Source organism: Mirounga angustirostris, unplaced genomic scaffold, assembly GCF_029215605.1.
Source record: "Mirounga angustirostris isolate CCGP_5_RB_7025 unplaced genomic scaffold, mMirAng1.0.hap1 SCAF_3, whole genome shotgun sequence".
In the NCBI taxonomy this organism is placed as follows: domain Eukaryota; kingdom Metazoa; phylum Chordata; class Mammalia; order Carnivora; family Phocidae; genus Mirounga; species Mirounga angustirostris.
Genome location: NW_026991711.1, coordinates 115,915,478 through 115,931,107, shown reverse-complemented (window position 1 = coordinate 115,931,107; position 15,630 = coordinate 115,915,478). Strand labels below are relative to the sequence as shown.

Sequence of the window (15,630 nt, the reverse complement as noted above, 5' to 3'; positions counted from 1 at the left end):
GAGCTATTTCAGTAGGAAAAGGCGAAATCCAGACCTAGCCATGTTATCCCCTGAACATCTATAAGGGCCTCCCCTCCATCCTCAGAACACTGCAGCTTCTTTACCAGGTCCTCATCAAGCAAAGGGTGAATCTGGCAGGAGCCAAATAAAAAAAAATCAAAGATCGGTCTTGGTGGGGCAAGGTGAGATAAACATCTTCTGTAATCCTGAAGATGAAGGGAAGAGCAGTGCCCATTTTGTATTCATTGAGTATTTGTCTTTTCATCTTGCTGTTAAAGCTCTGTGATTAATTGCACTGCTTTGCTCAGAAATGCCTCTGTCAGAATAAAATGTGTCTTTTGCAAACTGTTCTTTTCTGAAATATCATCCCCTCTATTAGCATAAATGTTTCAATATTTTTGTTAAGGGTGTGTGGGTGGGGGTATGGGTGTGTTTGGGAAAGTCATTATTTGTGTTTTGACTGCCTGTGACTTTATGTAGTCTAAAATATAAAAGTAATGAGGAAAATGCCTACCTTGCAGGTTTACACTATCTTGCCGTGCTCCTCTCTTAAAGTAGATGTAGGGATTTTCTAACAGAGTACATTTTTTATCAAAAGGTTTATACACAACACACAAACTCTTCTAGATAAGAGGCAGGAGCTAGCTAGAAAAGAAACAGAAGAGAGACAAACTAACTGTAGATTCAGAGAATTTAAAACCCAGAAGAAACTCAGACATCAGCTAACCAAGTATCTCGTGTGGTACTGAACACTGACCCTCAAGATGTGCCTTCAAAGGGGGTGCTATTGTCAACCAGGTTTAGGGTTCACTGAGTAGTACATCTCCTTTCAGACATTAGGATGATATTCAGTTACTAAAGGTTCTGAAGTCTTGCAACTTAAAGAAATACATTATTATTCAACCCACTGTTTCTCAAACATATTGGACCATCACACACTTTTTTCTGCCTTCAACATTCCACAAAACTGGTGTCTCTTCTAGCAGATCCTGTTCTAGAAGTGCTGATCTTGTATAATCATTTTACAGATGGGGAAACTGACATTCAAAGTTAACTTGTTTGGCCAAGATCTGGTAATTAGTGGTTGATAAGTCAGAATAGCATGACTGGAGTTTAGATAAAAGTGGGGAATAAGCAGAGAGCCCAGCATCTTTCCTTTCCACTCATACCTCACTGCAAAATGCTTGCCTCTCCTGAATCTCTGTCTCATTCCCCTCAGACTCTTATATTCCCTCAACTTCTACTTGTCTACTTGACCAATGCGTGTAGCTCAGACTCATTCATTAGTGAGTGTGTTCTTCCCACACCCTACCCCAAGCCTTTTAACAACGACTTACCAGGGAGTGGCTTTCATGGAGGCCGGCAGGACCACAGCAGATAATTTAAGGCAAATAGAGCTTTGTGTTTCTCCTCAAATTTACTTACATTTATTGTAGGGCTTCCCCAGGTAAGACTGGAATCAGACAGGATAGGGAACGTTTTCTCAAACTGATCATAAAGTAGATGATCCTATCCTTATTGTTCAGTTCTTTAGCTCCTTCTTTTCTTTACTCTTTTCCTTTCCATCTTCCATGGTCAAACTTATTCAATACAGTGTTTCTCCTGGAGAGATCGGAAACCTTCCTGCCATGTCAGAGCGACCCAGAAGCTACAGGAGAGGAGTTTACCCACATGCCTGCAATGTCCTCTAGGTGCTATATAGCACTCTGCATTTCCTGAGTTTTCTCAGCCTAGCTGGAAATTACCCCTTCTGGCAAAGGTCTTTCCCAGATAGTTCCCAAGCTGAGAAGAAAGTACCATTACAAAATGTATTTTTTTTTTTTTAATGCTATTCCATTATATGCTATGTATTGTCCTTCATTTAGAAAGCTGCACCTCTAAATAGCTTTGGTGGGAAAAATGTCTTTTGTATCCTGTTGATCATCACTTGCCTGGCTTGGCTATACCAAAGAAAAACACTGGCAATAGTGGAAGATGAACCCAGAATTGTTTCTCAGAACTGGGTGGAGTAGATGTTGATCCTGCCACATCTCACCTGGTGCTCCTTAAAACAACATTTTAAATCAGCTGGCTATGATTCCGATCTATGACAATGGAACAGGAAGAAGAACATTGACTATTAGAGATTAAATCTTGCCTTGTCTAGGTCTCCATTTTAAAAGTGCCCGCCCTAACTATGCATGTGACTCTCTTCTATGAGAAGGGGGCCATGTGGGAGATGGCTCGTAAAAGAGTTTTTCAAAGCATAGAAAGATTTTGTATATATTTACCTATATATAGCACATTTGATATACTGTCCCCTCGTTTATTCTATTAGAATAAGGATCAAACACACTGAACATATGCAATATACATAGTTAGGCAGCCATCATGTAACCTAGAGACAAAGAATACTATTGAGGTGGTAAGAAATTACATATGAATAATAAATTTGGGTGATAGGAAGGAGAATGATTTTCTTCCTTCAATATTTCTGTTGTTTTGAACAGAAATGATCTATGCACTTTAAAAAACACAGTACAGCTTAGTATGAAAGTGTGATCAGCCAATTTTTTATTTCCACTCGTGAAGATGGCACACCTATCTTTCCCAAGTCTTCGGTCATGGTGACTAATGGCTTAGAGTCTGTTCCATATAAACCTCAATACCTAGAAGGTATTTCTAGGAAACAAAAGTAGGGAAGTGTCTCTGAAGAGAACAGTCACCGCTTGTGGTATTCGTTCTTTGTGGACATCCACAGACTAAATTTTCCATTGGCAGAGAAGTGAAGCCAAGTAAATTTAGCAAATCAATCCATCCCTCCCATCTAAACCAATCTTTTGTAATGCCCCCATCCCGATCTTTACAGCTTTTTCTCTGTGAAAGTGTTAATTCTAGTCCACATATTTATTGAGGGATTACTCTGTGTAAGACAATATGCTTATGCTAGCATTCAAGAGTAATGAGACATTATGAAAATAATGAGCTAAATGTAAGAGACACGTGGGTATGAAAAACAAGCATAAGAGTAGAATTTTTACTGATAAGAGGAGAATCAGGAGAAAAGGTTTCTGTGGGAAGGGTGCACATGAACTAGGCCTTGAAGGATGAAAAGGATTGTCAACTGGCAAATAATGGATGTAAGGACATTCCTGACCACGAGTCAGAACTGCTGCAAAAGTTTCTGGGAATTCACTCAGGTGGGTGATTGGGAATATGAATTAAAAGAATTTCGTAAAAGAAAATTCTTCTATGAAGTTATACATAAAAGAAAAACCATGTACTTCTACTACCAGTCCTTTGATCTTATATGGAAAGATACTACGTAAATGCAGAATATTACTTCTATTAAAGTCAGTATTTTTAAGTGGTAACATTTTTAGAACACTTGAAAGTGAGCTTTTTTCCTCTTCCAGATAGAAAAATTCTAAGAAATTAAATGTATTCCGCATGAGTAATCAAGTCAAAGAACAGTGAAGATCTACAGAGCAAGAAAAGAACAAATTCCAGGGATATGTGCTAGATCTTTTAAATTATTTATTATAGATCTCAGCTCTTAGAAGCCAAGAACTCTGGTTAATTTAGTTTGGTCTAAATACCAACATCATGCCACACTTTCAGTTGCCCAAAATTATTTTATTAGATCAGCATTAATGGGTAATTTTATTTTATTTTTTTATTTTTTTAAAGATTTTATTTATTTATTTGAGAGAGAGAGAATGAGAGAGAGCACATGAGATGGGGGAGGGCCAGAGGGAGAAGCAGACTCCCTGCCGAGCAGGGAGGCCGATGGGGGACTTGATCCAGGGACTCCAGGATCATGACCTGAGCTGAAGGCAGTCGCTTAACCAACTGAGCCACCCAGGCACCCATAATGGGTAATTTTAAATGGCAAATATATATATATATATATAGGTTCCTACTCACCTGGGAATCTAAAGTTTAATTGGTGCAGCCCTTTGATTTTATAGTTGAAGCAAATGAAATTCAGACAGTGGGTGACTAACTTGCTAAAGGTCACCCAGCTAGTTAATGGCAACCAGTTAAACTGGAGGAAACTAAATAACTTGCCCAAGGTCACACAGTTGGCAACTGGTGGGGCAGAATTACAACCCAGGAGAGCCTAGACCCCTAACCTTTACTGGGCTCTGCTTCTCTGCCAATGCAAAATTAACATAATCCCACACAAATACATAGAGCACTGTAGATGAAAAGCCATACAAACAAAAAGTAGGGGATAATAAATGCTATTATTATAAGGGCAAGTAAGTGTATACATTATCTAAATTGCTTTAATGGCATAAAGGAACTAGTATTTCTAGATGTCTTGATGGAAACTTAAATAATGTGTACATTTGCTAACTTATTATACGATTCAGTACTGAAAAGGAAAAAGTGAGATGAGAATAATGCAATCTTTATTTCTCCTGCTTTTTGTGAATAAAAACATTAAGAAATGTATTTTTGAAAATGGTCACTCAAAATCCTGCCGCTCAAACACAATAACTATATTGTTAATCATTTAGAATGCTTAACGATACTTGTTTTGATAATTCAGGTAACAATCTTGATTTTCTTTCTCATGGCAGAGACAGTAGGACAATTCTGGGCTTAAGAACTCTTACATCTATGGCTTCTGAAAGGTCTGTCAAAAGATGAAGATTCCGTGCCCAGTACTTCTGTCTCTCCTGACAACCTATTATGTGGTAATCACTCACATATATACCCACATGTTTCTTGAACCTATTTTTAATTTTAGCCTGCATGCCCTCTTGGCAGGAGAGAGAATGAGGCTGAGCAGCTGGGAGGGCAGGGTGGGGATGGGGGTATTACACAGTCTTTGGGCTTATTACTTTCTGTCCAAAGTCCCTTGCTTTCAAATGCCAACAGATGTTTTCTAGCTCTAGTTTTCCACTTTCATGAAAAATAATCCAAGCTCATGCTATGTGTAAATGTATACGTGAGAATTTGACTTCCAGTATCAATCTAGCTCTTCTTTTGTAGCAACCTGATAAGGGTAAAAAAGTCAACGAGGTTACTAGTTATGGTAACTCTGACCCCTAATTGGTAGGCTGAGCAAAATCACCTGATGGGGACATCATACTTGGGGTATCTCTGACTGCCATGATTCTGAAAACTGGGCACATCCCTGTGGAGTCCTGGAAGCTTTGTCTAGGCAGTTGTTACAAGAAGTTATCAGCTCCCAGGAGCATGAGGCCTCTAGGCCAAGATGACTCCCACACCTGTCCAATGTTAGTCTCATCTCCTTACGCCTGAGCTGTGCTCCATGAGCGGCTACAAGGACTCCCACAAAGGAATCCCTGAGTGCAAGCTGTGGTTCCCAGCCTATGGTCTTCTGGTTACACTGGTGCCATGCGTGATCTGTGGTAGTCCTACAGTCAGATTAGTTGAATCTAAGGAGATCTTCTAATAGGCATTACAGGAACTTTCACTAAATATAGACAAGGGTCCTATCCCTTGAGCCTTTATCTTTCCCGGCAGTGTTCTTTTCTTTATATTCTGTCATCAGATACTAGCCACCTTCCCCAAGTGCTCATTCACAATTCTGAGCACTGACTTGATCATTTGAGTGCTCTTATCTGATTCCTTCATGTCTATTTTCCTTGAGGAATGATAATAAGAGTTGCATGCAGTGGGGCACCTGAGTGGCTCAGTCGGTTGAGTGCCTGACTCTTGGTTTCAGCTCAGATCATGATCTCAGGGCCACGAGATGGAGATGGTGTTTAGCTCTGTGCTCAGCATGGAGTCTGCTTAAGTTTCTCTCTCTCCCTCTCTCTCTGCCCCTCCCCCCACATGCTGTCTAAATAAATAAATAAATTAAATTAAAAATTTTTTTTTTAAAAAAGAGTTGCATGGAGTAACATATATATCAGATTTTATATAATAACAAGATAAACTCATCTGTTCTTCCACTAAGACTCTGACAAACCAGATATATTATTATTTTGACCATAGCAACTTTTTGCTCTGAAGGATGTTGGTGAAGAAAAACACTGACTCCCAGTTTTCTTCTAGGGATCTGGTGTTGTGTTGAATTGTGAACATTTAATAGTTCACGGCATACATTTCTCTCTTGCAAAGATTCTAGCTTACCAGGAAGGGGCAGAGCTCACTTGGGAAGTCCAAATCAAGGAAGGAAGGTGGTGATCCCAAGTCCAGGCCTGAGAGGAAGGTAAAATCTAGAGCCAATGAAAGAAACAAACTCCAAAAACACAGGAAAAAAATGAAAGAGATAGAATTAAGTGACAGGATCTGGATCAAAAGTCAAGAATAAGCCAGAGGATCCAATAACCAACTCAGACCATTTTTGTGGCCCAGGGGTTGTACAGTACAAGGAATGTCAGGATGACTTACAGATCACAATTAAATTAAGACTTGAATGAGTCATATGACCTAAAAGGATAAAAGGGACCTTAGGATCTCTTCTTATTTAAAATCTCTGGGAGTCTATTGGAGCTTTATCCATTTCACTCAATTCAAAACATCTGCCAGTATTTACTGGGAGACTGCCATGTACCGGGCACCAAGGCAAGCGTTGTGAAGTCCAAAGGGAAATAAACAGACTTGGTCCCTACCCTCATGAGGCTTACAGTCCACAAAGGAGTCAGCAATGCTCCCAATAACTTGGTTCTGTTTATCCTGATAGGGTAAAAATGGAATGAATCTCTTTCAAGTTCCCAGTTCTCGTTACCTAGAGGAGAGCACAAGTGTTCATCTTCAACCACACTTTTTCCTAATAGCAAATACAAGACAAGTACTCACACATGCTGCCTTTTATATACAGGGAGCTCAGGGCAAAATTTGCAACTACAGATTTCCAGAAGACATAGATATGATAATCAAAGAAGCCTTTCTTATAGTCAAACAGTATGAAATCTGAGGTTATAACACTCCATCCTATTTTCATAACACTTTTTCTTATAAGAGCGATACATGTTCAATGTAGAAAATTTAGAAAACACTGAAGTAAAAGAAGACAATAAAAACATTTGCAATCCCATACTACCCAGAGATAGTCACTGTTAATATGGTGATACACTGCTTTCTGTCTAGATCAATGAACAGATAAGTAGAGAGGATTTATGTAAACTTACTCAACACATTTTCAAAAAATGGTATCACAGTAACAGAGTTTTATAACCTACTCTTCTCTCTCTCTTTTTTTTTTTAAGATTCTATTTATTTGAGAGAGAGAGAATGAGAGAGAGCACATGAGAGGGGGGAGGGTCAGAGGGAGAAGCAGACTCCCTGCCGAGCAGGGAGCCCGATGCGGGACTCGATCCTGGGACTCCAGGATCATGACCTGAGCCGAAGGCAGTCGCTTAACCAACTGAGCCACCCAGGCGCCCTAACCTACTCTTAATATTGACTTTAACTTGGTGGACACACTTTTCTTTAGAGGGCTAAGAGAATATTATCCAGCTTTGTTGACTGCTGATAGGAATAGAATTTAAAACCATCTCCTATAAATGTACTTGGGATTGCTTTTCCTGAGTACACTTATCTTCAATCTTCTATTTTGCCTTTAATCTTCTATTATTTTTCTTCCCATTTAGGTTGTCTTTTAAGTTAATCCTATGGTTCAAGTTTATCAGCTTGATTTTTTCTTACTCATAAGAACTGCATGCCATCTGTGAACATTTATAAAAGTTTAAATAAAATCATTCCCAAACTACTTCCTGGAAGAGTCTATTTGTCCACTCAGAGGAGTGTCTATTTATCTTCACTCTTTGTTTCTTGCTTCTTGGCCAAATAAAAAGGTCATGAATAGGGAGGGAACTGGGATTTGAAATCTGGCTAGGCTTTTTAAAAGTTTAAAAATATCATATTTTCTGCAACACTGTAGTCACAAACATATTTCCTCCTTTAACTTGAATCCATTATTCCCCCTTTCTATAAAATATGTTGCATTTGCTGCCATCCATGTTGGCTTTGAATACCCATCTCCCAATTGTCCATGGAGACACGGATCTGGTTTGATGGCTTCAGGGTCCTCCCTGAAACCCTTTTCCTGACAGGAACCCTAAGGATACCAGCCAATGCCCCAGAGAGCTGTCACTTACACACTAAGTTTCTTCAACACACTTGGGTAATGGCCACCTGGTCTTAGTGATTTCTCTGTGTTTAGTCTGTGGATTAGATCTGCAATATCCTGAGTACTTATCATTTGTTCTATTTCCTCCAATGTGATTATTGCTTGAGAAAACCTGGGTGTAAGAATATTACTCAGCAAAAGGTGAAGCAAGGAATTCATTTACCCCATATTCTTTATTTTATCTCTGAGTATATGCTTGGTATGATGTAAGCCAGGTGCTTCTACAACTCTCATTTCACAGTATTTAAGAGTCCTTTGCTATTGTGTTAGGAATCCACTGCAAGGATTTTTTTCAAATTCATTTTTGGCTATCTCATTTTTGTGTGCCTGGGATCTGTCGCCCTTTGCAAGCTTGATTCAGTAATCTGACCCTTCAAAAATTTCTTTTTCATTACATATATCTAAGTAAGAGCTCTTTTTATTTTTTTCCTATGTAATCAGTGTTTCAAATAGCTTGAATACAAGACCTTTATTTTTTCATCATAAGTTCCCATAAGGAAATTCATATACTCCCCACTTTTCTCTGGGTAATTTAATTTCTTAAATATTTATTTCCATTTTTTCCTCTTTCATGTCTGCATTGAATTATCTTTCAGAGAACTGATTATGTACTTTCTTTGGAGTCCTCTCTCCTATTATAATATCATATTGAATTGAATTGAAATATATAAATATATATTCCTCATTATGTGGTCCAATCTGCATTGCATCTGCAAGGCACTCAGCGAACATTTCCAGAATGAACACATGATACCAAGAGCTAACAATCATGGGGCATTTACCGGGTGTCATGTTCCATGCTAAGCGTTTGACATGCATCGTGTCATTAATTCTCAGGCACTACTAGACTGTAAACATCATTGGCAAGGAGTTTGTCCATGTATCCTTAGCACCTACAGCAGTGCTGGCATTTAGTAGATGCTCACTGAATATTGCCATATGGATAAACTGAAAAACTGCATGAGGTAGGTGTCATTACTACACATGCTTTACACATAAGAAAACTTACATATTTTCTTATGTGCCTCTCTGAACCACAGAGATTCAATCACTTTCTGAGGTCCCACAGTTAGTATGTGAAGCCAAGACTTGCTTCCAAAGCCCACATACTTAACTAGGACATATTACTAGTAAACTCAATACTTACCTACATTAAGGCAAACAAAACTAATTCTATTTATCTTAACAAATATTATGCAATGTCACAAATAAATATTGTGAGCAATAATCTCCCAAGAAAAGATTTGCAAATGATGGGTATTTAATAAATAATCAGACAGACAGATAGATAGAGATCTGTATGCTCCTTATTGCTAACTATGCAAGTAAAAACAGGATTTCTCTCTAATCAATATCTTCTGTTGCATTTGTACACTAGTTAATGAGGATTTCAGGACTTTTGATAAATGGGTGTTTGGTTTTTTTTCCTGAGTGGTTCTGGGTTTATTTAAGTAATCTGTTTTGTCAGTTCTTTTTAACATAAGGACAGCACTAATGAAATGATCATTTATTAGGGCTTCCTTGTAATTGTCTATAGAGTTTATGAGGAGCTTCTGCTTATAAAGTGGGAGACTTACATATTTCTGTCACTGTTACAAACATCTCTGTCACTACCAGTCCCTTGATTTTTCCTGAAACACTACCATTTGGACATCATTCTTTAGGGTTTTGATTACTTATATATTTAACAATTCATTAACAAAAATAATATGCCACTTTGAAAAGGATAGTTCCTTAAAAATATTAGCTTTCTCCTTAAATCCTTATCAGCCTACATCTTAGTGGGAGTTAAATGATATTCAGCAGAGAGCAAACCTTTTTGGGAATGGTACATAATGGTCCTGAAGCCACAGGTTGAATAGTAAAAAGTAAAAAAAAAAAAAAAAAAAAAATACTAAAAATAGTAAAAATTAGAAGTAGGAAAACACTGAAGAGGTAGCCCACATGAAGGAAGGGAGGAAGGGAGGGAGCAATGGAAGTAAGCAAATAGAAAAAAACTTGAACTCTACTATTCACCTTGGAAAAATCATAATCTCTGAGAGCCTCAGCTATCTACCTGTAAAATGGGGGTGACAAAAATATGACTTCCTCACAGACACTCTAATAGCAGATCTCAGTGTGCCGTGTAAACTGTATAACATGATACAACATACGGTGTGGTTTTTTACTTGACATTATTTGCCCGTAATCAGCCCCATTTATGCATTCTGTAATATAAACATTCATCTTAAAAAGACTGTCAACAGCTTCAAAATACAGACCCACGAATCCTATCTGCCTTTTTTTGGTCTGGAAGCATTTCTGATATTTTTAACCCAAAGAACCAATTCACAATTTTTAACAGCCTTTGTGTACCTACAAGCTCGGAAAGCTTACTGTGTGCTCTGAGGACTAGAGTTCGATAAAACCTCTGTTTAAACAAGGAAGCCTCTTTTGAGTCCTGTTTCAGTCTGGTGCCTTTGGTCAAGGTGGAAACTAAAATTGAAAACAGATAGATGTTTTACATTTAAATGGGTTTAACATAAATGTCCATTAAGCCATTTCATGGACGATTGCACAAATATCTTTTGCAAACTTGGTTCACGTGAGCACATATACAGGAACCATTAATGTCTTCTAGAGAAATAAGGTGCAGATCCAAAATTTTAAGCAGCTATCTTGAGTCCTCTCACTCGAAGGAAAATGTAATGGCTTTAAGGGAATTGCTCTAATAATATCATGGCATCTGCAATGGCTGGCCAGAGCAGAGCAGAACAGAGTGTATGTCACCATAGTTCAATTTAACAAGAAATAAGCTTCTTGGAGAATCTAAACTCCCTAGTCTCCCACAAAGAAAATTGAATTTTGGAGGTCACACTTTGGGTAGGTTACCGGATGGAGAAGCTTAACATTCTTTTTGTCGTATGCTCTGGGAGGTCAATGCTATTCTACCAACAAATCGCTACCAAAGATCTGCTGCCCGCTCAACACCCCCCCCGCCAAAATTTTAAGAGCCCTCGTAGTACCCTAGGAAATGGCAAATGATTGTGACACTTAAGATACCTGAGACCACGCCAGATACCATCACGTAGAAACATCAAGTTTTGTACCGCGAAGTGAGGAGAGGGGTAGATGCCTGGGGTGGGGAGTGGGGAGGGGAGGAGAGCTAATGAGACTGTGGTGGGGGTCAGAATGGGTCAGACAGACCCACAGATAGAGAGCTTTAGGCTAAAATTGACTGTTTAGCCAAATGTAAATCAACTGAACTGCTGTTACCAGAGAGAAAAACACAACGCCAAGTCAAGCCCTGGCGAAGCCCTAGCTCGGTGGGTGGACTGCCCCTTCGCCGAGTCGCCCGGGTGGGTGGTCGGAGGGCCTGCAGAATTCCCGCAACGGCTGGAGGAGCCCCAGCTTACCGCATCTGGGGCAGCGGCCCCGGGTGGGCGCAGCCAGGCCATCGGCACCCCCACCCCACCCCCCGCAGCAACATGTGGGGCGCCGCCACTCCGCGTCCCAGTAACTCCCTCCGGCTGGAGTTCCTAGTGGACGTACACTTGGCCCTGAGAAGGTGCTGAATTACTCTTGGGAAGGATTCCTCCAGCGTTTAACTTGTCAGCGCCTGACATTTCCATCCCACCCCCTGTGAGCCAGCACTACACACACGCACACACACGCCCCTCTAGACCTGCCCAGGCTGCGCTCAGTACCGGCTTCCCACTCGGGGACAGAGCACCGGAGCGGGATGCGGAGGCGAGGACCCCAGCTCCGCTGGCCCCGCGAAGGGGCGGGGGCGGGTGTCTTAGCACTGGATAGTTCCGGGGACTAAGCCCACTGCCTGAATGGCCCAGAACCGCATTAGTTAGGGCCGCTGGCACCAACCCAGTCTCCTTTTGTGCTCTCCCGGGAAGCCCGCCTCTACTCACCCGGGCTGCGCGCGGATTCCGGCCGCCAGCGGCAGCCCGCTGCCCCATCCCACGAACACTGCGGCGCCCCCAGAGTGTGCAATGCGGAGCCCCGGCAGCGCGCGGCCGGAGCCGGGGAGTGCGCGGAGGGAGCGAGGGAGGGAGGGAGGAGGAGGGAGAGACGGAACGCGGCGGGGAGGGGCGGGGGTCGGCGGGGGGCGCGCGCGCCACTCCCACTCGCGCCGGGCACTCGCCTGCGCCTGCCGCCCCGGCCGGTCAGCCCTGCCTCGCGGGCCGCGGGACCAATCAGCGCGCGGGGGGGGAGCCGAGCCCTCCGCGGGGCGCGCTCATTGGCCCGGCGCGCTCGACCCAACTCCGGGAGAGTCGGCCTGAGCGCCAAGTCTACAAACTCCAGCCCGCAGGAGCAGACCGCCCGGCCCAGGTGGGGCGCCCCGCTCCGCGCTCTGGCTGGCAGAGGGAGTCCGCCGAGTTCGGTGGCGGAACAGAGAGGATTTGAGACCTGCCCTTGAAGGCAGTTCCCAGTGAGCGTTCCAAACCAGCAGTGTTTGCTCAGGTTGCACCGATTCCTTCCTGTGAGCGACCCCCTACGCCGCTCGCCTCACCCTGGCTAGCAGTTGAGTGATGGAAAGCTTGGCAGTGTGAAATGGCCCCAACCAAATCCTACTCCTGGCCACCCCCAAGGCCGCGCGAAAGCCGCAGCACCTAAGAGCTGGAAATCAAGTCCCGCTCTGAACCCAGGGCAGACCTAGACCTTCTGACTTTGTCATAGGAGAAAAGACTGCGGGATGGACGATGGACCGATGGGAGAAAGCCTGGGAGGCAGGTCTTCCTGAGAAAGTGGGAATCTAATTGTGGTTTTGATAGGCATAATTCTCCCACCCTCTGCCAAACCCTACTCCAGGTAAAGGCACCCTCCACCCCCGCCCCCGCCAATCTCTCGGGAGGTATTGAGTTTCCTCTTCCTTGTTGTAAATCAGGTTTCACTCTCCTGGACTTTTCAATCTAAAGCCTCAAAGTGGAAAGGGAGCATAGCCTTTCCCTCCTCCCCCTCTGAGCACTACCCGAGCGGGGGGCGGGGTGGGGGAGGGCGGAGGGGTTGACCAGAGAAGAAGAGAAGATCCCCGGAAGGTCCCCCACCTGTCGCCCCACCTCTGCCTGGTACCTGGCCTGCAAGACTACCTTCGCTTTAGGTACATTTGCCCATCTATGAGGCTCCTCTCTCTCCTCCTTGGACTTTCTATTTTTCAAGCTTTTTTCAGGTAGGCCTGCTCTGAATCTTCCTGCTTCTGCTCTTCCCCTTAATCTACTCCCTCTCAACGTAAAAATGTCTTTTTTAATTTTTTTATTTAAATTCAATTTAATTAACATAGTGTATTATTAGTTTCAGAGGTAGAATTTAGTGATTCATCAGTTGCATAAAACACCCAGTGCTCATTACATCAAGTGCCCTTCTTAATGCCCATCACCCAGTGACCCCATCCCCCCACCCCCCTAGCAACCCTCAGTTTGTTCCCTATAGTTAAGAGTCTAATGGTTTGTCTCCCTCTCTGTTTTCCTCTTATTTTATTTTTCCTTCCCTTCCCCTATGTTCATCTGTTTTGTTTCTAAAATATCTTTTTTTTTTTTTAACTTCCCTCCCATTCCCTCGGTTTGGAAGGGACTTGGATAAGATATTTTTGATCAACAGCTCCTGGCCCCAGAAAATTTTTCTCTTACTTAGTTTATGTGCCCAGGTTTACACAGCTCAGGGTTCAGATGGGCAAAAATAATTAGCACTCCTTTAGAACCTTTGCACACAGGAGGTGATCAGTGTGGGGCTGTCTTCCTGCAGGGCTCAGCATGTTGAATGAGCTGAACATGAATTAATCAAACTGAAACTGATAATGTCCCTCAGCAACTAAGCAGATTACCTCTGCAAGTTAGAATCTGGTACTCATAAGGGCATGTCCTGGGTGTCATTGCTGTCACTTAGTTTACAGGAAAGAAATTCCTCCTTGCAGAGTTCCTGTCCCTTGACCCACCCAGTTCACTTGATTTTTTACAAAACTGGCTCAGCTCATAGTTTAGTCAAAACTTAATATTTGCATTCAAAACGCATGAGTGAATGAGACTCTGAGTTCCTGATGGAGCTAGAATCCTTAGGATTTCTCTTCAGAAATGTGTTTTAAAAGAATGAGAGATATGTCCTAGAAATGTCAGCAGTGGTTATCTCTGTGTGCTAGGATAATAGATGGCTTTTTTTGGTCTTTTTCCTTATACTTTACTATATTTTCTAAAGAACACGTAATACTAATCAGGGAAAAAAATTAAATATGTTAACTCCAAACACAATACTCTTCAGGCATCGTAAGAGCTAAAATATGAAATCCTCCTTCTACTTTACCCTTCACATCTTATCAATCACTAAGTCCCATAAATTCTGTCTCCACCTCTCCAGTACCCCTGTCATCTCTTATCAGCTTCAGCAACAGCCTTAACTCCTCTACTACCCAGTCAGCCCCCATGCTGCCTTCTCTCCTTAAGGTGATCGTGTCACTGAAAAGTTTAAAATCTGGGGCGCCTGGGTGGCTCAGTCGGTTGAGCATTGGACTCTTGGTTTCGGCTCAGGTCATGATCTTGGGGTCTCAGCATGGAGTCTGCTTGGGATTCTCTGCTCTCCCTCTCCCTTTGCCCCTCCCCCACCTCTAAAATAAATAAATAAAATCATTTAAAAAAAAGCTTATTAAAATCCATCCGTCCCCCAACTTCATTGCTATGAAGTTCAAAGCTAGCCTGGTTAGCAAAGCCCTTCCTTCCCAGCTTGACCCCAGCCTTCCATGTTGGCCTCATCTCCTGCCCCCCACACTTCTCCACACAGGATGATCCTGCCCCCCTGCAACTTTCTGTCCTTCCCACCTGTATCATGTGACTTCACATGTCCATGGCTAAGACTGTACAGTGCAGGAACGCTGCTCTTCTCTTCCTCCTTTCCCCGTGCCCAGCCCCCAAGCAGTTCCTACCTCTGCTTCAGGACCCATTTCAAATATCACTTTTTTAATGAAGTCCTCAAAACTGACAGGGGCAGGGTTAGCAGCTCCTCCTCTCCGTACTTCAATAGCAAATATTTTATTTATCCAGCAACTGTTCATGCAGCTCCTACTATGTGCCAACCACAATGAAACAAACGTACATCGTATTCATACTGCTGGAACACACCATGAGAGAGACAAACATTAAATCAAGTCACACAGATAAATGATTGCAAACGGAGATAAGTGTGATGAAACCACTTCATGTGCAAAAAAAAAAAAAAAATGCATGGTTTACTTTGAACATACGCCAACCATAATTCTTAGCACATTGTGTTATAATCCGTTGATTTGTTTGTCCAAAGTTCTATCTCCCATCATATTCATCCATGTAACCCCATCCAGACCACAGTGCCTGGCTCATAGTACATGCTTAGTAAAAATTTTTTACATAAATGGACGAATAAGTAAGTGGGTATTTAAATCCCCATGAAGCATCTTATTTCATGTATTTACATGCTATTATTGTATAAAATCTAAAAGACTTCATTTCTGAGTTTTCAAAATTCGTATCATTAGGTCCTTGTCTCATCTTTCTAATTTGGTTCTAATTTGGCAACATAAA

General features: G+C 42.0%; 1 protein-coding gene across 1 annotated transcript in view; it reads right to left on the bottom strand.

Moving 5' to 3' along the window:
• LYPD6 (LY6/PLAUR domain containing 6) overlaps positions 1-12,142 on the bottom strand; it is a 121,264-nt gene extending 109,122 nt beyond the window's left edge. The window contains exon 1 of the mRNA XM_045868900.3: positions 11,998-12,142. The gene's annotated coding sequence lies outside the window, so the exon portion shown is untranslated. The remainder of the gene's footprint in view (positions 1-11,997) is intronic.
• Positions 12,143-15,630: the final 3,488 nt, after the last annotated feature.